Genomic DNA, 23012 nt, shown 5'->3' with positions numbered 1-23012 from the left:
ACCGGCCGCTCATAATTGCACTAATAACTGGTAATGCAGATCATGGTGTTCCTCGCACGGTTGTACAAATCACAGATAATGTAGACCCATGGTGTTCCTCACATAAGGGTACTACTCACAAGCAACGCAAACTCATGGTGTTCAACACTTATTGGGACTAATCACGGGCGATGGTATTCCCGTGGTGTTCCTCATATAGTGGAATTAATCACAGGCCACGTATACTCACGGTGTTGCTCACATAGTGGTACTAATCATAGGCAATGTACGCCCACGGTGTATCGCACATTATGGTACAACCCACAGGTAACATAAAGGCAATACTCACAGGCAATGCAGATCCGTGGTGCTTCTCATAGGTAACGCAATTCAGCGCGGCGCACGGCAGCTCCTCCCGCTCCGACGCCAGTCCGTGATGCTGCGCGCCCGCTCCCCGGCCTCGGTGGAATACACACGATGGTACTAATCATAGGCAACGCCAAAACCAATGGTGTTCTCACATAATGGTTCTAATCGCAAGTAACGTCGAACCATGGTGTTCCTCACTTAATGGTACTAATCACAAGTAATTTCATGGTTCCAATTCATTCATCACTTGGTCGCCCCTTTAACTCCCCCTTACGACAAGCAGGCAATACCATGGATATATTCTTCGTCTACATCCCCCGTCCACTGGGGGATTGGTAGATTTACTGGGACGTAACAGAAATCTTGCGGAAGACAATTCCGGCACCTCACCGTCTCCGAAAATCGTAAAAATAGTTAGTGGGACGTAAAGCAAATAACATTATTTTCAAAAGTGCCACAGGGTATTTGTAATAGAAATTATTTGCCTGGAAGTGCCGATAGGTAAAACGATGACTAATTGACCCGTTTAATTAGAGCTTCCATAATAATAATAATAATAATAATAATAATAATAATAATAATAATAATAATAATAATAATAATAATATAAAAAATTGCTAGTGGCTTTACGTCTCACCGACACAGATAGGTCTTATGGCGACGATGGGATAGGAAAGGACCAGGAGTTGGAAGGAAGCGACCGTGGCCTTAATTAAGGTACAGCCCCTGGATTTTAAGTTCCACTAACTACTTCTTACGGTTTTTGGAGACGCCTAGGTGCCGGAATTTAGTCGCACTGTAGTTCTTTTACGTGCCAGTAAATCTACCGACACGAGCCTGACGCATTTGCGCACCTTCAGATTCCACCGGATTGAGCCAAGACCAAACACTCCAAGTTGGGGGCCATTTTTAGACCTATCTGTGTCGGTACAACGTAAAGCCTATTTTAAAATGTCATCATATTTAAGACATTATACAACTGTCAAGATCCATAGTTGTAAACCACGATATGAACAGCTTGACGGTTAACAGTAAACTAACACAAAAAGCATGACAATTTCCATGGACCTAACCATTAAACACCCTATCTGATTTCGCTACCTAGGACACTGTGTCATAAGTTATACAGAGATAGGTCCAACGGTTCTGTTGCTACTTAGGCATTTTGGCATTTTGTCTATCACGGAAGTCGGCTTTTTTGCTTTAAGACGCGCCGTTTTCGAGAAATTTGAATCCTTGGCATTTAAGTCCACAAATTTGACGGGTGTAAGGAAGGGCAACCGGTAAGGAGGAGGAGGTGTCAATCGACGCAGGAGGCTCTATTTCAACCAACATATTGCCCATATGAACCAAGCCTCGGCCGCTTCCATCCCTCTTCCTTGACTATCCCTTCTAATCTCCCCACACACCCTGTATAATGCACTGTATATCAGATAGGTTATACGCTGTTTGTGTTAGTTTACCGTTAACTATCAACCTGTTCACATCGTGGTAAGTCCTCTCGTCCTAAAGCTACTACAGGCTACTTTTCTAATCTACACAGCTTTGCATTACATTATATAAGTAGAGAGTAGCAGGTGTCTAATAGATTTAGTTTCTTTCTTTTAAAGAAGAATCTGTTAGCAGAAGAAAAGTCTATCATAGAACAACCCATTTCTAGCTATATTTGCAAAGAGTGTGGAAATACATTTCCCCGAGGCTATGACAGAAGACGTCATAAGATATCTTGTGGGACAATTTTCCAATGCAAACATTGGAGAAAAGAGTTCAAGAACACTTACAACGCTCAAGCGAAGCCGCGTGTAATGTAGCTCCATAGAGAGGAAAATATAAAAAGCTCAACCGTACTCAAGCAAATACTAATTTATTTTTAAAAAGTACACCTCGGTGAGAGATTTTCAATTCTCCCTTGTTGTCTAGGCCTGCTACAAGTTCTGTTACTAAGCACACATTTCGAGATAAATAGAAGCAAGATGATTATGAGGAGGAGGAGGATGCTGATGATAATAGTGATAATAAAGAAAAAGAAGGAGAAGGAGAAAACTAGAAAAATCTCATTAGAGATTTATGATTTCACTTCATTTTCTAAGATTACTACATGTTCTGTCACCGTGCAAACATCTCAAGAAGAGATGTAAGATGAAGTAGAAGAAGATTTCAACGCTTCTTTGCTATCAAAATAAGTTAAGTTTGTACCTGGAAACGCTACAGCAGAAGCACGTATTACATCAAAACATGTCCCTACACATCAACTGTCTGCATATAGGCTCAAAGTTCACAACAAGCCTCTGTTACCCCATGTAGACGTAAGATACTGTAAAGACACCAACCTACTCGTAAAACGTTTGCAACTGCTAAGAGCCTTTCAAGATGCTGGTTACATAGAATATAAAGCAGACATTTTTTAAATAGAGCAAGAATTACGTTGTGCAGGTATTATTGAGTAACAACTCTTCAAAAATAAGACCTTACCTGTAAGCTCTCTCTTAACAGTACAGCAGCCTAAACACCTTCCTACATTCCCAGCCCTCACCATCACCTAAGTCATCCCTTTGTAGCATATAGTGGATCGAGTAGCTATACTGGTACAGACTCCTTTCCAACATTCTTCCTTCCCTAAGGGTGTTAACTCCGCCATAGGGCACGCCCTAGTGCCGCTCTCAAGCCCGGATAAAGACAAGAGAGGCACACTAAATACTTTTTTTTGCTAGTTGTTTTACGTCGCACCAACACAGATAGGTCTTACGGCAACGATGGGGCAGGAAAGGGCTAGGAGTGGGAAGGAAGCGGCCGTGGCCTTAATTAAGGTACAGCCCCAGCATTTGCCTGGTGTGAAAATGGGAAACCACGGAAAACCATTTTCAGTGCTGCCGACAGTGGGGTTCGAACCTACTATCTCCCGAATACTGGATACTGGCCGCACTTACGCGACTGCAGCTATCGAGCTCGGTACTCTAAATACTAGAAAAAATGTAAGCCCTTTTTGCCGTTTCACCCTTTTGCCCTTTTAGTCATTTACCCCATTTTATTCTTTCGCCATTTAGCTCTTTTGTCCTTTATACGGTCACGATCTCGCAGGGGGAGAAGACTACTGGCTACACTTCTCTAAGACTAAAGTTATAAAGAGCAGTTGGTTAGAGGGAAGAACGATAGCACAGTTCCTTAAAGTTAGTCTAATAGAACCAATGTACAGCGGCTATCTTGCCTAGTAGCCCCTCCCTCAGTTACCAAGAGTTAGCTTCAACACTTGATGTGAAGCGGACGGTGCAGGACGGGCAAGAAGACCCATATTGTCAACAACACAACCAAGTTCAACTTGCGTCATTCCATGTCAGGATAACTACATGGTTAATTTTATTCACATAGCACCGGGCGAGTTGGCCGTGCGCGTAGAGGCGCATGGCTGTGAGCTTGCATCCGGGAGATAGTAGGTTCGAATCCCACTGTCGGCAGCCCTGCAGATGGTTTTCCGTGGTTTCCCACTTTCACACCAGGCAAATGCTGGGGCTGTACCTTAATTAAGGCCACGGCCGCTTCCTTCCAACTCCTAGGCCTTTCCTATCCCATCGTCGCCACAAGACCCGTCTGTGTGGGTGCGACGTAAAGCCCATAGCAAAAAGAAAAAAAATATTCACATAGCCACTCTTGTTGTATTATATTGGCGCAATTCTCCGCATGTAACGGCATTTTAACCTGTACAATGACTGGACTTAATGGTTCACATCATTCAAGATTGACAAGACGCTAATACGCTGCGTCATAAGATTTGTAGACTTTTTATTCACTAATTTTAATGTGTCCTTACTATATTTTCAATTATTTTATGTGTGATTGAAGATGTCCCATAAGTGGACGAAACATGTATCACTAATATAGGTTTTTTTCTGCAAGTTGCTTTACGTCGCTCCGACAGAGATACGTCTCATAGCGACGATGAGGCAGGAAAGGGTTAGGAATGGGAAGGAAGCGGCCGTGGCTTTAATTAAGGTACAGCCCCAGCATTTGCCTAGTGTAAAAATGGAAAACCACGGAAAACCGACTTCAGGGCTGCCGGCAGTGGGGTTCGAATTCACTAATTCCCGAATACTGGATACTGGCCACACTCAAGCGACTGCAGCTATCGAGCTCGGTCTAGTATAGTTTATACATACATACATACTGAACCCATGACCTTTGTGCCCTAAGAACATTATGAGTAATGTAACAATTAAACTAAAAGTTGGATTCTTGATAGCATGGATTTGACACGTGACGAGGGGGTGATTACCTTCGGTCCCACGCTATGGGGTACGTGACGTCAACCACACGTGTCGACGGCGGAAGAATCTCAAGTAATTTTTATGAACTATTTCAAAGCGCGTGTACACGGCGTGACCACGCCAAGTCAAAAAAATATAGTGCCTATCAAAGGAGGTCAATCATCTCACAAATCGAACCCGTAAAATTTTTAAATGTCCATGAACACTACCATCAGAAATGTAGCAAGCATGTAGTCACTTTCAAAACTCTTGAAATTACAGTTTAGGTAAGTCAGAAAATTTATAAAATTTTTCTTGGCGGCAAAGGGAGAGACCTGAAGAGAGGGGGTAACTGCTATAAATATGAAGGGACGCCATGACGAAGCTTCCTTCTCCGGCATTTGTGATACAAAGCGGACGAAATTGTTGAGCTGCTCTGCGAAATCAAATCAACGAAAGTAGACTGAGTTCGACTGCAGATTTTAGCCATTGCGGCTAAGTCTTGACTCCATGGGGAGATAGTTTTCTTGAGAGAAATAAGTGTATCAGATAGGACGGTCAAAGTACTGAAATATTCTAATGTGATTAAGTAATTCGTGTGCGGGAGTAATTATAATCCATCGTGTGCGTTCAAGCAATCAAGTGAAGGGTATTTTCTTTTTTTTATGCTTTATTCCAGGAAACCTGAAGAAACACAATGATATGTACAGCCATGAATGTAAAAATGGCTAAATAAAATGCCAGGGTCGCAGGTGAGCCCTATGACGAACAATGGTGTGACTACATAAGGTAATGTGACTTTCCATCTTACTACCTCTTATATCTCGTCTCGTGATTTCTAAAAGTGTATTTGCATGGGGATATACGACGCAGTGGTCACCCCTACTAAGTTTTGTAAATGTGAGAGTACGACTAAAAGAGTCATTTGTTTTTATTTTCCACTTGGATAAATTTTTGAAGTCTTGCGAGTGCCATATAATGTTGTAAAAAGTTATTGAATAGGGTTCCGAAGTGATGTCACGTCCAATGTAGATCGTCACCCGTGTGAGTGTACTGCCTGTATTTTGTGATGTCAAAGTAAGATGTTCATTCGACGTAAAATTCTTCTGACTGCAATTTGACGTTAATAATAATAATCCATGGTTACTCATTTTCAATCGAGAGGAAGCGCGCTGTCGGGTGAGAACCTAGGGGATGAATTTGGTCACGGAGAGAAACGTTTTTATTTAATGCCCATTTTAAACTGTGTCTGACTGACAATAAAAAGATCTAGTAGAATGTTTCAGTCATTTCTCGTAAAAATCAAGTTATTAAATACGATATCATTTATGCGAAGTTATTCATGAGTAATGCATTGTGCGATATTAGATGTTGGGATTTCTAGTGAGGATTTTATTCCAGTTCTTTGTCAATGATAATTGTGGAGCTGGGAAACAGAGGTTAGTTTTGTGAGTCAGGTTGGACCTGTCATTGAAGCCGGGACACTGAAGCCCGAGGAGTGTTTTATATGAGTTGAGATGAGATGTGCGAATCAGGTTAGAGTCCTGTCATTGAAGCCGGGATATGATAGCCCGAGGAATATTTTATAATGTTGGGAATGGAAAGAAATTCATAGAAATCCATAGCGGTATCAATTGGCGACGCGTATAATTAGTGTGGGCATCTTGAAGCATATCTGTGCATTTTGTTGGTTAGAATATCGTATTTGTTTAATCATGTCGGCAGAGTTTAAAGGGAGCATTTTGAGAAGTCAGTCAGGTAGAACGAACCGGGTGGTTTATGTAACTGCCAAGCGAGCCTGGGGTGAGAGACCTCAGCTATGATAACGCGAGAAAGAGTGGAGTTGAGATTGTACTGTAATTCTCGGCCAGGGGATACGTTAAAATGCTGGATTTAGTTGAAAATTCATAGCCGGTAATGATCTAAGTATTGTGAAATACTGTACTTGAGGACGTAATGAACATTTGAAATCACGAACTTTGAGTATAAGGAACAGAGTAACCCAATTTCAGGGTTGTCCAAAATATAGAGCGATGGTCATGATGATCGGTTTGTCTGTGAGGGGTATGCAAAATTTCATAATGGTAATGACGAGATATAACATCGTAATTATATGGCGAGTTGTTTGGTTTGTACGTAGATTATTAGGATATCCAAGTGTTAATAACGGTTAGGATTATATTGAATTTTAAAGTGTGATATCACGAGATGGGATATATATAGCTGGACATGAATGATGTAACAAATTCTTTTCCAGCCAGATAAACATCGCAATATTGAATTTTACATCACAGCTGCGTAGAAATTTGTGAGGAAACCAGAGTCCGCGGAGATAAAATTTGTTGTTTGTTAATATTTCGTTAAATCATTTAAATTTATTAAATTATTAAATTCAGTGAAACCGCATTTTGAAATAACGTTAATCAAGCGAATAACTTGGAGATGCAGTCTGGAAATTTTAGTTTGTTTTCTGGGGAATATTAACATGTAAAGTAACGATTAAGGGGACATATCCGAAGGAAATGGATTTTTCTGCCACTAAGTTTGTGAGCATTGCTATCGTTGTAATTATTGAACTTTGATTGATTGAGCAGTGAATGTGCTGGGGATAAGTAAAGTGGAACTTTGGTCATCAACCGATGTAACTTAATTGTGTTTAGCCTTCAGCTTAGAAACTTGGATGGTCAGGGGGTCATCAACCTCAGTGACTTAGATTAGGGCCATATACCATTGTAGCATCATTTCCTTGCGGTCATCATCCACAATGACTTTAAAGTAACTTAGAAGATTAGATGTCGGTCCATGACATAGACGCAGGTCACCTCGATTCAATTAAGGGTCCATGCCGTAGAACCACTGTGTGGCACACACCGATTGGACGGCCTTAATTATACTCAGAGTCCAGAGTTCGTGTTACGAGGGCTGGACCATAACGAATCACTATGATGGTACATGTGGTCTCACATGGAAGCCGAATTTAAGGATTTCCAGACTTTCCTTTCTTAAATGATTAATAATTGAGATAATGGTTTCTAGTAAGATTGCCCATCAGGCAGTTACCGGTACGTTAAAGTCTCACACCAGTGTTCTGACATTTATGTAAAAATGATTGTGGTGTCCGGTGGACACAATCGACTATGACATCGTTGACATAGTAAATTACTTCATTTCCCTGAATAAATAGGAATCTTTTAAATAGACCTTTCATTCCAGTAGATAGATTAGAATTAATGAACCCTACCTTTACCTCAGCAAGTGACGAAGAACCCGAAACGACCCAAGAGACAGATCTCATGAACTTTGCTGATAGGTAAGGAAGGTAGGTATCCCTCAATATGGACCTAAAGGGTTCATTAAAATGTCGCACCAACGATGGGGCATAAGTCACGATAACGATGAGGGAACCTAAGTCACGATAACGATAAGGATATTTTGGAAAAATCGTGTACTAGAGGAAATGAGAAATAATGTTGAGGCTATGCCACATTATGGATGATAAAATCGTGCGCCAGAGTTGATAGTGAACTCGAAGAAATAGATAAACGCCCGATGAGTAAGGCTAGGAGATACCACTATGAGAATAATTTATCTACTGAATGAAAGGTATAATTTAAGTGTGTTAGTGTAATTTCCCAAATTTTTGAATACTGGTTTGAGTGTTTTGGCTGATCACTTTGATCGAGTGAACATTGCAGTTCACGTTTTATTAAATAAAATTTTTAAAGAATGTTGCATTAACAGTGTGATGTGTTGGATAGGAGGATGTTGTGATGTTTATCGTTGTAGTCTTATTATACGCCGTTGAAGTCTCGGGCTCACCGATGACCTATCGTTTTTTGTTAAATACAGTATGTTTATGCAGGAGGGAGAATTGGCCCAAGGGCAGGTGGTCCAAATGATGAAGGACTTAATGGAGAGGATGGAAGCCAATAGGAAGGACTTAAGTGAGAGTATTAAATCTATGGGTGTAAGGTTGGATAATAAGCTAGAGACAGTGGACAATAAATTAGATAGTGCAGATGTAGAATTAAAAGGTATGAAGGAAGTCGTAGGAACCATGGACAATAAATTAGACAGTGCAGATGTAGAATTAAAAGGTATGAAGGAAGTTGTTCAAAATGTTGACATTAAAGTGCAGGACACGCAGGATAGTTGTAAGGAAGCTAGCGTTGATATTAGGAAGGACATTGGTGACTTTAAACATGAAATAAATCAGCAGTTCATAGAAACTCGCGAGCTACATCGTGTTCTCAGTGAAAATCAGGACATAATTAGAGGAGACCTCGATAGGCACGTCAACGAAAGTAGGGAACTACATCAGCAGTTGATGTCAGATCAAGCTGAGCCTAGGGCCAATCTGAAGACAGAGGTAGAAGAGGATATAAGAAATTTAGGTACGACTCAGGAAGAAACGCCTAGGAGTATTGAGGAGGTACAGGCAGACTTGAAGGAACCAAGTGAAAATATAAAGGCGGATGCGAAAGACTCGAACAAGAAGTTAGAAACAGTGGAGGTTATATTCGCCCGTCTACTTGAATATTTTACTAACATGGAGTCTCCTAAATCAGCGCCACAAGTAACTAAGCATGTGGAAAACCAAGTGAATGGCGCAAACCATATCGAAGAGAGTAGACCGGATAGGGATGTCTCGCAGGCAGTCATACAAGAGAATAATGGGCAAGGGTTTGAAACCATACTAAACCAGGATAGTAAGAACGTGGAACAACCTAGATACCTGTACGGAAAGTGGAATAGACGCCGTGATCCATGTAGGAGGAACCAGGGTCGATGTCGGGAAAATTCTTACCAAAGACGCAGACGCCGTTGCGGAAATGAAGCCGATAGAAGATGGAATAATTACAAATCCAGACATTCTGATCTATGGCATGGGTCTGAAGAGGAAAAAGCAAAACCTAAACGATTTGGTGCCAGTAAGAAGAAGAGACCTAAGAAAAGCAGCAGTGATGAGAGGGATGAACGTTCAGACGAGGATGCCAGTAATGACGATTATAGTCCGTCAAGAAAGGATCAAGCAAATGCGAAGAAGTGTAAGCCTGCTGCTAAAATGAAGATGAGGATGATGATGAAGAAGATGTGTAAACCAGTTGCTAAAATTAAGAAGATGTGGATGATGAAGAAGAAGTGTAAGCCAGCTGCTAAGATGAAGAAGATGAGGATGATGATGATGAAGAAGAAGAACGGTAAACCACCTGCAAAAATGAAGAAAGTCAGTGACAACGACAGTAATGAGGACAGGGATTTGAACCCAGAAACTTCGCATTTTGATGTGAATGCAAGTTCGTCGAGAAGTTGGAAGGACAAACCACCTAACTTCCAATAAGTCAACTACAATTCACTGGAGATCTACCCCGCAACACCGAACTCCCCAAACAACCAAGAAATACCAGGAAGCTGAAGGCATCAACCAGTATCCGTACACCAGAAGATGAACAATTGCATAAGAGAGAAGAAAGGAATTCGTGTTCAAAGGTCATGTTTCATCAGACGTCAAAATTAGAAATTTCGCCATCTGGAGTATTTAAAGGAAATTCCTTGTCACTGTGCGAAAGGAATTCGTGTCTTGGGGGAAATATGAACCCATGACCTTTGTGCCCTAAGAACATTATGAGTAATGTAACAATTAAACTAAAAGTTGGATTCTTGATAGCATGGATTTGACACGTGACGAGGGGGTGATTACCTTCGGTCCCACGCTATGGGGTACGTGACGTCAACCACACGTGTCGACGGCGGAAGAATCTCAAGTAATTTTTATGAACTATTTCAAAGCGCGTGTACACGGCGTGACCACGCCAAGTCAAAAAAATATAGTGCCTATCAAAGGAGGTCAATCATCTCACAAATCGAACCCGTAAAATTTTTAAATGTCCATGAACACTACCATCAGAAATGTAGCAAGCATGTAGTCACTTTCAAAACTCTTGAAATTACAGTTTAGGTAAGTCAGAAAATTTATAAAATTTTTCTTGGCGGCAAAGGGAGAGACCTGAAGAGAGGGGGTAACTGCTATAAATATGAAGGGACGCCATGACGAAGCTTCCTTCTCCGGCATTTGTGATACAAAGCGGACGAAATTGTTGAGCTGCTCTGCGAAATCAAATCAACGAAAGTAGACTGAGTTCGACTGCAGATTTTAGCCATTGCGGCTAAGTCTTGACTCCATGGGGAGATAGTTTTCTTGAGAGAAATAAGTGTATCAGATAGGACGGTCAAAGTACTGAAATATTCTAATGTGATTAAGTAATTCGTGTGCGGGAGTAATTATAATCCATCGTGTGCGTTCAAGCAATCAAGTGAAGGGTATTTTCTTTTTTTTTATGCTTTATTCCAGGAAACCTGAAGAAACACAATGATATGTACAGCCATGAATGTAAAAATGGCTAAATAAAATGCCAGGGTCGCAGGTGAGCCCTATGACGAACAATGGTGTGACTACATAAGGTAATGTGACTTTCCATCTTACTACCTCTTATATCTCGTCTCGTGATTTCTAAAAGTGTATTTGCATGGGGATATACGACGCAGTGGTCACCCCTACTAAGTTTTGTAAATGTGAGAGTACGACTAAAAGAGTCATTTGTTTTTATTTTCCACTTGGATAAATTTTTGAAGTCTTGCGAGTGCCATATAATGTTGTAAAAAGTTATTGAATAGGGTTCCGAAGTGATGTCACGTCCAATGTAGATCGTCACCCGTGTGAGTGTACTGCCTGTATTTTGTGATGTCAAAGTAAGATGTTCATTCGACGTAAAATTCTTCTGACTGCAATTTGACGTTAATAATAATAATCCATGGTTACTCATTTTCAATCGAGAGGAAGCGCGCTGTCGGGTGAGAACCTAGGGGATGAATTTGGTCACGGAGAGAAACGTTTTTATTTAATGCCCATTTTAAACTGTGTCTGACTGACAATAAAAAGATCTAGTAGAATGTTTCAGTCATTTCTCGTAAAAATCAAGTTATTAAATACGATATCATTTATGCGAAGTTATTCATGAGTAATGCATTGTGCGATATTAGATGTTGGGATTTCTAGTGAGGATTTTATTCCAGTTCTTTGTCAATGATAATTGTGGAGCTGGGAAACAGAGGTTAGTTTTGTGAGTCAGGTTGGACCTGTCATTGAAGCCGGGACACTGAAGCCCGAGGAGTGTTTTATATGAGTTGAGATGAGATGTGCGAATCAGGTTAGAGTCCTGTCATTGAAGCCGGGATATGATAGCCCGAGGAATATTTTATAATGTTGGGAATGGAAAGAAATTCATAGAAATCCATAGCGGTATCAATTGGCGACGCGTATAATTAGTGTGGGCATCTTGAAGCATATCTGTGCATTTTGTTGGTTAGAATATCGTATTTGTTTAATCATGTCGGCAGAGTTTAAAGGGAGCATTTTGAGAAGTCAGTCAGGTAGAACGAACCGGGTGGTTTATGTAACTGCCAAGCGAGCCTGGGGTGAGAGACCTCAGCTATGATAACGCGAGAAAGAGTGGAGTTGAGATTGTACTGTAATTCTCGGCCAGGGGATACGTTAAAATGCTGGATTTAGTTGAAAATTCATAGCCGGTAATGATCTAAGTATTGTGAAATACTGTACTTGAGGACGTAATGAACATTTGAAATCACGAACTTTGAGTATAAGGAACAGAGTAACCCAATTTCAGGGTTGTCCAAAATATAGAGCGATGGTCATGATGATCGGTTTGTCTGTGAGGGGTATGCAAAATTTCATAATGGTAATGACGAGATATAACATCGTAATTATATGGCGAGTTGTTTGGTTTGTACGTAGAATCTTAGGATATCCAAGTGTTAATAACGGTTAGGATTATATTGAATTTTAAAGTGTGATATCACGAGATGGGATATATATAGCTGGACATGAATGATGTAACAAATTCTTTTCCAGCCAGATAAACATCGCAATATTGAATTTTACATCACAGCTGCGTAGAAATTTGTGAGGAAACCAGAGTCCGCGGAGATAAAATTTGTTGTTTGTTAATATTTCGTTAAATCATTTAAATTTATTAAATTATTAAATTCAGTGAAACCGCATTTTGAAATAACGTTAATCAAGCGAATAACTTGGAGATGCAGTCTGGAAATTTTAGTTTGTTTTCTGGGGAATATTAACATGTAAAGTAACGATTAAGGGGACATATCCGAAGGAAATGGATTTTTCTGCCACTAAGTTTGTGAGCATTGCTATCGTTGTAATTATTGAACTTTGATTGATTGAGCAGTGAATGTGCTGGGGATAAGTAAAGTGGAACTTTGGTCATCAACCGATGTAACTTAATTGTGTTTAGCCTTCAGCTTAGAAACTTGGATGGTCAGGGGGTCATCAACCTCAGTGACTTAGATTAGGGCCATATGCCATTGTAGCATCATTTCCTTGCGGTCATCATCCACAATGACTTTAAAGTAACTTAGAAGATTAGATGTCGGTCCATGACATAGACGCAGGTCACCTCGATTCAATTAAGGGTCCATGCCGTAGAACCACTGTGTGGCACACACCGATTGGACGGCCTTAATTATACTCAGAGTCCAGAGTTCGTGTTACGAGGGCTGGACCATAACGAATCACTATGATGGTACATGTGGTCTCACATGGAAGCCGAATTTAAGGATTTCCAGACTTTCCTTTCTTAAATGATTAATAATTGAGATAATGGTTTCTAGTAAGATTGCCCATCAGGCAGTTACCGGTACGTTAAAGTCTCACACCAGTGTTCTGACATTTATGTAAAAATGATTGTGGTGTCCGGTGGACACAATCGACTATGACATCGTTGACATAGTAAATTACTTCATTTCCCTGAATAAATAGGAATCTTTTAAATAGACCTTTCATTCCAGTAGATAGATTAGAATTAATGAACCCTATCTTTACCTCAGCAAGTGACGAAGAACCCGAAACGACCCAAGAGACAGATCTCATGAACTTTGCTGATAGGTAAGGAAGGTAGGTATCCCTCAATATGGACCTAAAGGGTTCAATACATACATACATACATGATCATTATAGACTGTTGTGCCTTTCAGCGCTCAGTCTGCAAGCCTCTGTGAATTTACTAAACGTCGCCACAATCCTCTATTTGCAACTAGTGCTGTAGCCTCATTTCGTTCTATACCTCATATCTTGAAATCGTTAGAAACTGAGTCTAACCATCGTCGTCTTGGTCTCCCTCTACTTCTCTTACCCTCCATAACAGAGTTCTTTATTCTCGTAGGTAACCTATCCTCCGCCACTCGCCTCACATGACCCCACCATCGAAGCCGGTTTATGCGTACAGCTTCATCCATCGAGTTCATTCCTAAATTAGCCTTTATCTTTTCAGTCTGAGTACCCTCCTGCCATTGTTCCCACCTGTTTGTACAAGCAAACATTCTTGCTACTTTCATGTCTGTTACTTCTAACTTATGAATATGATATCCTGAGTCCACCCAGCTTTCGCTCCCGTAAAGCAAAGTTGGTCTGAAAACAGACCGATGTAAAGATAGTTTCGTCGGGGAGCTGACTTCCTTCTTACAGAATACTGTTGATCGCAATTGCGAGCTCACTGCATTAGCTTTACTACACTTTGATTCAATCTCACTTATTATATTACCATCCTGGGAGAACACACATCCTAAGTACTTGAAATTATCTACCTTTTCTAGCTTTGTATCACCCATCTGACATTCATTTCTGTTGAATTTCTTACCTACTGACATCAATTTAGTCTTCGAAAGGGTAATTTTCAAACCATACTCATTGCACCTATTTTCAAGTTCCAAGATATTAGACTGCACGCTTTAGGAACAATCTGCCATTAAGACCAAGTCGTCAGCATAGGCCAAACTGCTTACTACATTTCCACCTAACTGAATCCCTCCTTCCAATTTATACCTTTCAGCAGATGATCCATGTAAACTACGAACAGCAAAGGTGAAAGATTACAGCCTTGTCTAACCCCTGTAACTACCCTGAACCAAGAACTCATTCTACCATAATAAAGACGATTACAGTATTGTACAAGGTTTGTCCGGAAAATACGTATAAAAGTTGAATAATAACTTTATTTGACAATTATTCAGGTTACATAAAATAAACTTCATTATAAAGCCCGTATTGTCGTGAGTATACGTTGAAGGTTAGGTCAAATGTTCCACCTTTACAGTACCAAGATTCTTTATTAACTAAATATTTACATGATTTTTAATTATATCGGGACATGTTTCGTCTACTTTGTAGACATCATCAGCCATTTCTTGAAGAAATGTTTACATAATGGACTCATTCCAAATTTTTTGAAGTTCAATCAAAATAAGAACAACAGTTCTTATTGGCACAGAAAAACCCAATCTAGGTCTAATTCATTATGGATCAGGAATGAAATTAAGTTTCTACACAGGAAAAAATCTTTACTTAACACAAAGTTATATGAAGCACATCTGTTTGCTTCGTCCACCCTAACCCCTCTAGAATGGGATTCTTTTCAGAAATTCGCTCTTACGAAGATAGAGAATGTAATTGTCAAAAAACAGGCCACTTTAGACAACAAATTCAACACACTTTTGCGTAATAATAGTCACAATAAAAACTTCCTTCCATACAATAGGCACATCAACGATTCCGACTCAGAAGACGTGAAGTTCCATGACCCGGTTATAAATCTTTCTAATACCCAACTTAGCGCTTCGGATATCGAAATTTTAGAGAAGGGCCCTAAATTCAATTGGCCTACTGCTTTTAAGTTGAAAGATGCCATTACTATCACTGCCGAAACTGAAAACGCCATACAAAAACTACCAATTGACAGCCAAACAGAAATTAGACTTAATATTCGCAAAAAAATTTCTAATTTAATTAAAGTCAGCAAATCTACAGCTCCTTTATTTCCCAAAAAAGCCATAGACTCGTTAAAAAAAAAGATTAACGAAAATGATCTAATAGTCACGAAAGCGGACAAAGGCAATGCCACAGTTATTATGAACAAAGAAACTTACGTGCAAAAAACTGAAACCTTCTTTTCTGATAACTCTTTTAAACTGATAAAAAAAGATCCTACTAACAATATTCAAAAAAACTTAAAACAATTATTGAAACAAACGTCCTTTATTCTTACTGAACATGATTCTCAAAAACTCATTAATATGAATCCCAGTATCCCCACAGCTAAAGCATTGCCTAAAGTCCACAAAATAGATATTCCCATAAGACCCATAGTTAACTACAAGAACAGCCCGACTTACAAAACTTCCAAATTTATTCATAACTTCTTGAAGAAATACTACAAATTTGAAAATCCCAACTCCATCAAGAATTCTATAGAATTTTGTAATTTGACAAAAAACCTAGAATTACAGCCGCAACAAAAAATGTATTCATTTTACATTAAAAACATGTATTCCAATATACCAGTCAAGAAAACTTTTAAGATCATCAAGGATAATTTTCTAAAACACAGAAAATTAAGCATACAAGAAATAGAAGAATTTTTAAATATTTTAGAATTTGTAACTTCCAACAACTATTTCACTTTTAATGGGAAAATTCATAAGCAGGATAGTCTTCCTATGGGCTCCCCGGCTTCAGGAATAATGGCAGAAATTTATTTAGACCACTTGGAAAATTCCAAAATTCTTAACAAAATTAAAGGTATCGTATTCTGGACACGCTTTGTTGATGATACATTTACTTTAATAGATCACGTCTCCAACGGCGATATCGTTCTTGAACAGTTGAATGCAGTCGATCCATGGATCAAGTTTACTTCCGAAGCGGAAGTCAATAATTCATTAAACTTCTTAGATGTCACTATTAACAATAGCTCCAACAAATTCTCTTATACCATATTTAGGAAGCCCACCCAAACTATTAATACTATTCGACAAGACGCATCCGGAATCTCAAAAAAGAGCAACATTTTATAGTTTAATCCACAGAGCTTTTCACGTCCCTTTATCAAATGCTAATCGTAAAAAAGAACTTGAATTTATCCGCTTAATAGCGAGTAAAAATGGTTTTAGCAGGCATTTCATTGACAGGATAATTAATAAAGTTACTAACAAATCCAGTTCAACTTTACTTAGAGAAACAAAAAGAAAAACAGACAAATACGCCACTTTCACTTATACAAATAGTATAAGAAACATAAGATCAACATTGCTTTTAAAACAGTCAACAATAATACTAATCTTTTTTACAACCAACATAAAATTAACAACACTATGAATAAATATAATAGGTCAGGCGTTTATAAGTTAAAGTGTAACCAATGTTCCGCGAGCTACATTGGGCAAACCGGAAGAGGCTTTTCAGTTAGATATAAGGAACATATCAATGCCGCTAAACATAGAAGGTACTCCGCCATGAGTACTCACATGACAGAGTCCAATCATTCCTTCACTTCCATAGAACAGGACTTAAAAATTCTTTATTTTCATAATAAAAGCACTTTACTCAATGTTTTAGAAAACATCTATATTAATATAGATCATAAATGCAATCCCTTTCACAATTTGAATGAAATTTCCGAAACTGCGAACGTAATTTTTGAGGCATTGCTCAATAGTTCTTACTTTGACAAACCCACTAACAAGCTTCCATGTGACGGCTTCCCGCCTACTGATCCTAACCTTCCCCTAATTTCCCCTCATGGCGGCTCCCTTCACACACGACCTCCATAGTTCGCTCTCAGTCAACCACAGGCTTCCACACTGAACTAGTCGCTGTCAGACAGGCGAGAACGTAAGTAATCAGATGTGCCGCACTTCTTATTTTTCATTTTTTCATTACTTTACATCTCAAGACACAAAAACTTGCCTATTTTAACACTAACAACAGCTATCTTTCTTATTCTAGGGCCCTCTACTGCACATTCCACATTACGTTATCACGTTCAAATTTTCCACCTAACTTCTCAACAAGAAATGCCAACACTACACCAATAAGACGGCTTTAACATCTGCTCGCTGGATTTCTTATACATCGTTATTATCCTATTGGAATGAACATTGTGCAATTCATTATCAAGCCTTCACGACATAACAGAATATTATATATTAACACATCACACAAAAAGGAAGAATTTTAACGCAAAGTTTTTACTGAATCATCCCATGTGGACAAATTTAATTTTAATGTCAACGGTATTCTTAAGTGCTGTGCTCAAAACAGTTCTGAATTCTTCACCATTTTAAATGACATATTCGGTTATCCGAATTATTTTAATGTGTTACTTTGTCCTTGTCCTTGTAGCTTTTTCTCAAAAGTTTTTATGGCTGATGATGTCTACAAAGTAGACGAAACATGTCCCGATATAATTAAAAATCATGTAAATATTTAGTTAATAAAGAATCTTGGTATTGTAAAGGTGGAACATTTGACCTAACCTTCAACGTAATTATTCAGGTATTACAATATGGTCTCCTTCAAAGTACTCTCCCTGAGACAAGATGCACTTCTGCCAACGCCGTTTCCACTGTTGATAACATTAAAGTCTTCAGTTTTGATGCTGTTCAGTTGCCGTGTCGTTTCTCCCTTGATGGCTTCCACATCGCCCAAGTGCCGCCCCCGAAGCACCATTTTGCATTTCGGGAACAGGAAGAAGTCACAAGGGGCTAAATCGGGTGAATAAGGCGGGTGGTCTGTCACGGTGATTGAGCTTCGGGCCAAAAACTCACGCACAACGAGCGACGTGTGAGCGGGCGCATTGTCGTGATGAAGGATCCACCTGCCCCCTTGTGCCAAATCCGGTCGAACTCGGGCCACACGAGCTCTGAGACTTGATGTTGATGCGCTGTTCCTCAATCAGAGAGAGCTCCATACCGACGGCAGGTGAAAACGGGTAACTTTCAACAAGCAGCCGCACACTGCTACTGACACGCAGAGCTCTCCGACTCGAACTGAGCGTTGAAAAGATTGGCGACAACAGCAGTGCCACCTGGCGGCGCCTCCATGATACGTGATACGTCACCCCGACGGATTTATACGTATTTTCCGGACAAACCTCGTAAAGGTGGAATTATAAATTTTAATTTTTACAAGTCGATACTTTTTGACAATACGGGCTCAAATGTGAAATTTACCACATGCAATCCCAAGAGTTAAGCGATAAAACTAATGGGCCATAAGTTACAAGTTGTAAGCCCCTGAGGTAGCTGTCTACAGTTCGGTCCATGAGAATACAGTATGGTAGCCATCTTGCGTAGCAGCCGTTGCCTCAGTTCTCGAATGTCAGGCTGATAAAACTAATAGGTCATAAGTTCAAGTTGTGAGCCCCTGAGGTAGATATCCAGTTAGGTCTATACGAATAGAGCATAGCAGTCATTTTGCATAGCAGCCCTTCCCTCAATTCTCGAATGTCAGGCTGATAAAACTAGTAGGTTATAAATTACAAGCTGTGAGCCCCTGAGGCAGCCCTCTAATTAGATCTATATGAATAGAGCATAGCAATTATCTTGTATAGCAGCCCTCTCCTCAGTCCTCGAATATGAGGTTGATAAAACTGATACGTCATAAGTTACAAATTGTGAGTCCCTGAGGTAGTCATCTAGTTGGGTCTATAGAACAGAGTACAGCAGCCATTTCGCATAGCAGCCCCTACCTCAGTTCTCGAATGTCAGGCTGATAAAACTAATAGGTCCTAAGTTTCATGTTGTGAGCCCCTGAAGTAGGCCTCTAGTTAGGTCTATACGAATAGAGTATAGCAGCCATCTTGCGTAGCAGCCCTTGCCTCAGTTCTCGAATGTCAGGCTGATAAAACTAATAGGTCCTAAGTTTCACGTTGTGAGCCCCTGAAGTAGGCCTCTACTTAGGTCTATACGAATAGAGTATAATAGCCATCTTGCTTAGCAGCCCTTGCCTCACTTCTCGAAATCAGACTGATAAAGCTAATAGGTCGTTTGTGAGCCCCTGAGGCAGCTCTGTGGAGTTAGGCCTATAAGAACAATGTATCACCGTTAGTTCCTGGTCCATCTCCTTAAAGTTAGTCTCATATCACCAATGCATAGCGACCATCTTGCCTCGAGGCCCTTAGCACTAGGAAGTTGCACACGACCGCCATCTTGCGCATTAGCTCCCAGGCGATCTCCTTAAGCCCTATGTATATTGCCTATCCGACCCTGGATCAGCTTTCTCCATAAGAGCCTGTGTATAGCCGCAATCTTGCGCATTTGCCCCTGGACCAACTCCCAGGAGTTAGTCCCATAAGAGCCCGTGTATAGCCGCCATCTTGCGCATTAGCCCCTGGACCAGCTCTTTCCTTTTTTTCCCTTCTTACACGCTACTGAAGCAATGTTAGGGTAACATATTACAGTGCAACATTCAAGGTACAAACCAAGAAAATTGTGTCCTGCTTTCGAAGCTCTTATCTTTATTTTGTTCATGTCCTACTTTCATTCTTTCCCGGACTGAATGGCTCAGACGGTTGAGGTGCTGGCCTTTTGACACCAACTTGGCAGGTTGGATCCTGGCTCAGTCCGGTGGTATTTGAAGGTGCTCAAATACGTCAGCCTCGTGTCAGTAGATTTACTGTCACGTAAGAGAGCTCCTGCCGGACTAAATTCCGGCATTTCTGCGTCTCCGAAAACCGTAAAAGTAGTTAATGGGATGTAAAGCAAATAACATTATTAAATAACAATTATTATTATTACTTTCATTGTTATTTTTAGTTTTAACTTTTTATGGTCCGCCTCTGTGGTGTAGTGTGATCAACTGCCACCCCCCGGAGGCCCGGGTTCTATTCCAGGCTCCGCCACCAAATTTGAAAATTGGCACGAGGACTGGAACGCGGTTCGTTCAGCCTCGGGAGCTCAACTGAGTAGAGGGGGTTCGATTATCCACCTCAGCCATCCTCGAAGTGGGTTTCCTTGATTTCCCCACTTCTTCTCCAGGAAAATGCTGGGATGGTACCTAACTTCAGGCCACGGCCGCTTCTTTCTTTCTTTCTTTCTTTCTTTCTTTCTTGCCTGCCCCTTCCTATCTTGGTCCTCCACACCAGTTGTATCCACGAACGAACGTCTCGCGCTCCAGGACACTGCCCTTGAAGTGCTAGAGATGGGATCCCTCGTCAAGTCCGACCGAGAAACCAAACCTGGACGGTAAACTCAGTACTCTTTTTTTCCTATTTTTTATTTGAGTTTAAGAATTGCTCGATAACATATTCTTATGAGCGAACCACAATGGAATTAATTTCTGCCACCCGCTTTTATCAGCTGTACCGTGAGCATGCTACTCCAGGTTGTAGTGTTGGCCTTGGCCTGCAAGCAGACGGGCAGGTCGGGAGAGAGAGTAACGACTTCGTATAACCGAGGACACCTAGCAAGTAATTCCAAGAAGCGAACAGGAAAATGTGCATGTGATGTTTGCCTTCCTAGAGTGTTGCCTTCCTAGAGTGTACTACTACTACTTATCAGCTGTCGGCCTCGTTATGTCAGGCTCTATTGGAATTAAGAAGGCGCATCACTTGTAAATATCTAGTAAACCAAACCCCAAACCGCTGTTCATCTCCAAGGCCTGCAAACTATGAGGTGTCTTGTGGTCAGCACGACGAATCCTCTCGGCCGTTATTCTTGGCTTTCTAGACCGTAGGCGCTATCTCACCGTCAGATAGCTCCTCAGTTGTAATCACGTAGGTTGAGTGGACCTCGAACCAGTCCTCAGATCAATGTAAAAATCTCTGACCTGGTCGGGAATCGAGCCCGCGGCCTCCGCATCAGACGCTACCACCTACCAAGTTACACAACCCGACTTAGAGTAGAAAATATTGTAAGGGACTTAGAACTCGAGCCCATATCTAGTTGCTTGTCAAGACAGCTTTAAAAGACGAGCAGTTGAAACGTCAGCTTTCAAACCGATTATATAGTCATTACTAAGGCTCGGATTCTTAGGCAATCACTAGAGCTCGGAAGTTAAAGACTTATAAATTGACTTTTTTTTAAAAAAAATTCTTCTTCTTCTTCTTTATCTGTTTATCCCCCAGGGTCGGTTTTTCCCTCGGACTCATCGAGGGATCAACCTCTACCGCCTCAATGGCAGTATCCTAGAGCTTCAGACTCTGGGTCGGGGTTACAACTGGGGAGGATGACCAATACCAATCCCAGGCAGCCTCACCTGCTATCCTGAACAGGGGCCTTGCGGGGGGATAGGAAGATTGGAAGGGATAGACAAGGAAGAAGGAAGGAAGCGGCCATGGCCTTAAGTTAGGTACCATCCCGGCATTTGCCTGGAGGAAAAGTGGGAAACCACGGAAAACCACTTCCAGGATGGCTGAGGTGGGAATCGAACCCACCTCTACTCAGTTGACCTCCTGAGGCTGAGTGAACCCCGTTCCAGCCCTCGTACCACTTTTCAAATTTCGTGGCAGAGCCGGGAATCGAACCGGGGCCTTCGGAGGTGGCAGCTAATCACTACACCACAGAGGCGGACCTCTAAAATATTTAAAAATATAAAAATATGACTTAAAAACTGGCAAAAATATTAAAATGCGATCCACATTCATTTATAATTTTAGTTTTTACATGTTTAAGGAACATAATGTTTAAAAATGTAAAATTCTAGTGATATTGCAAAAATGTCTCTGTGGTGTAGTGGTTAGCGTGATTAGCTGCCACCCCCAAAGGCCCAGGCTCGATTCTCGGCTCTGCCACGAAATTTGAAAAGTGGTACGAGGACTGGAACGGGGTCCACTCAGTCTCGGAAGGTCAACTGAGTAGAGGAGGGTTTGATTCCCACCTCAGCCATCCTGGAAGTGGTTTTCCGTTGTTTCCCACTTCTCCTCCAAGCGAATGCCGGGATGGTACCTAACTTAAGGCCACGCCGCTTCCTTCCCTCTTCCTTGTCTATTCCTTCCAATCTTCCCATTCCCCCCCACAAGGCCCCTCTTCAGCATAGCAGGTGAGATCGCCTGGGCGAGGTACTGGTCCTTCTCCCCAGTTGTATCCCTGACCGAAAGTCGCACGCTCCAGGACACTGCCTTGAGGCGGTAGAGGTGGGATCCCTCGCTGAGTCCGAGATAAAACCAACTCTGGAGGGTAAACAGATTAAGAAAGAAAGAAAGAAAGAAAGAAAGAAAGAGAAAGATTGCAGAAATATATGAGTGAAATACTTCTTTCAGACAGTTACATTAATATCATTTAAAAGAAAGGAATTCCGTGTTTCTTAAAACAAAGTACTTGCATAATTTAGAACGAAATATATTTTCCCCACCTAGAATCATTTCAGCGAAGCCGCAATGGACATCATGGAGAAAGAAGTTGAAATTAGTGTAACTTAAATCATATTTGTCTTAACCACACTAGGGTTACAGAAATTGGAATTCGGAAACCTCCCCTGAGTTCTTAAGTGTAAATGATCGTCGGATTTCTGACAGCACGTTGCGAAACATCGAGAAACTTATCTCCACATCAAGG

The sequence above is a fragment of the Anabrus simplex genome, chromosome 1, assembly GCF_040414725.1.
Source record: "Anabrus simplex isolate iqAnaSimp1 chromosome 1, ASM4041472v1, whole genome shotgun sequence".
In the NCBI taxonomy this organism is placed as follows: Eukaryota; Metazoa; Arthropoda; class Insecta; order Orthoptera; family Tettigoniidae; genus Anabrus; species Anabrus simplex.
This window is presented reverse-complemented; position numbering follows the sequence as displayed.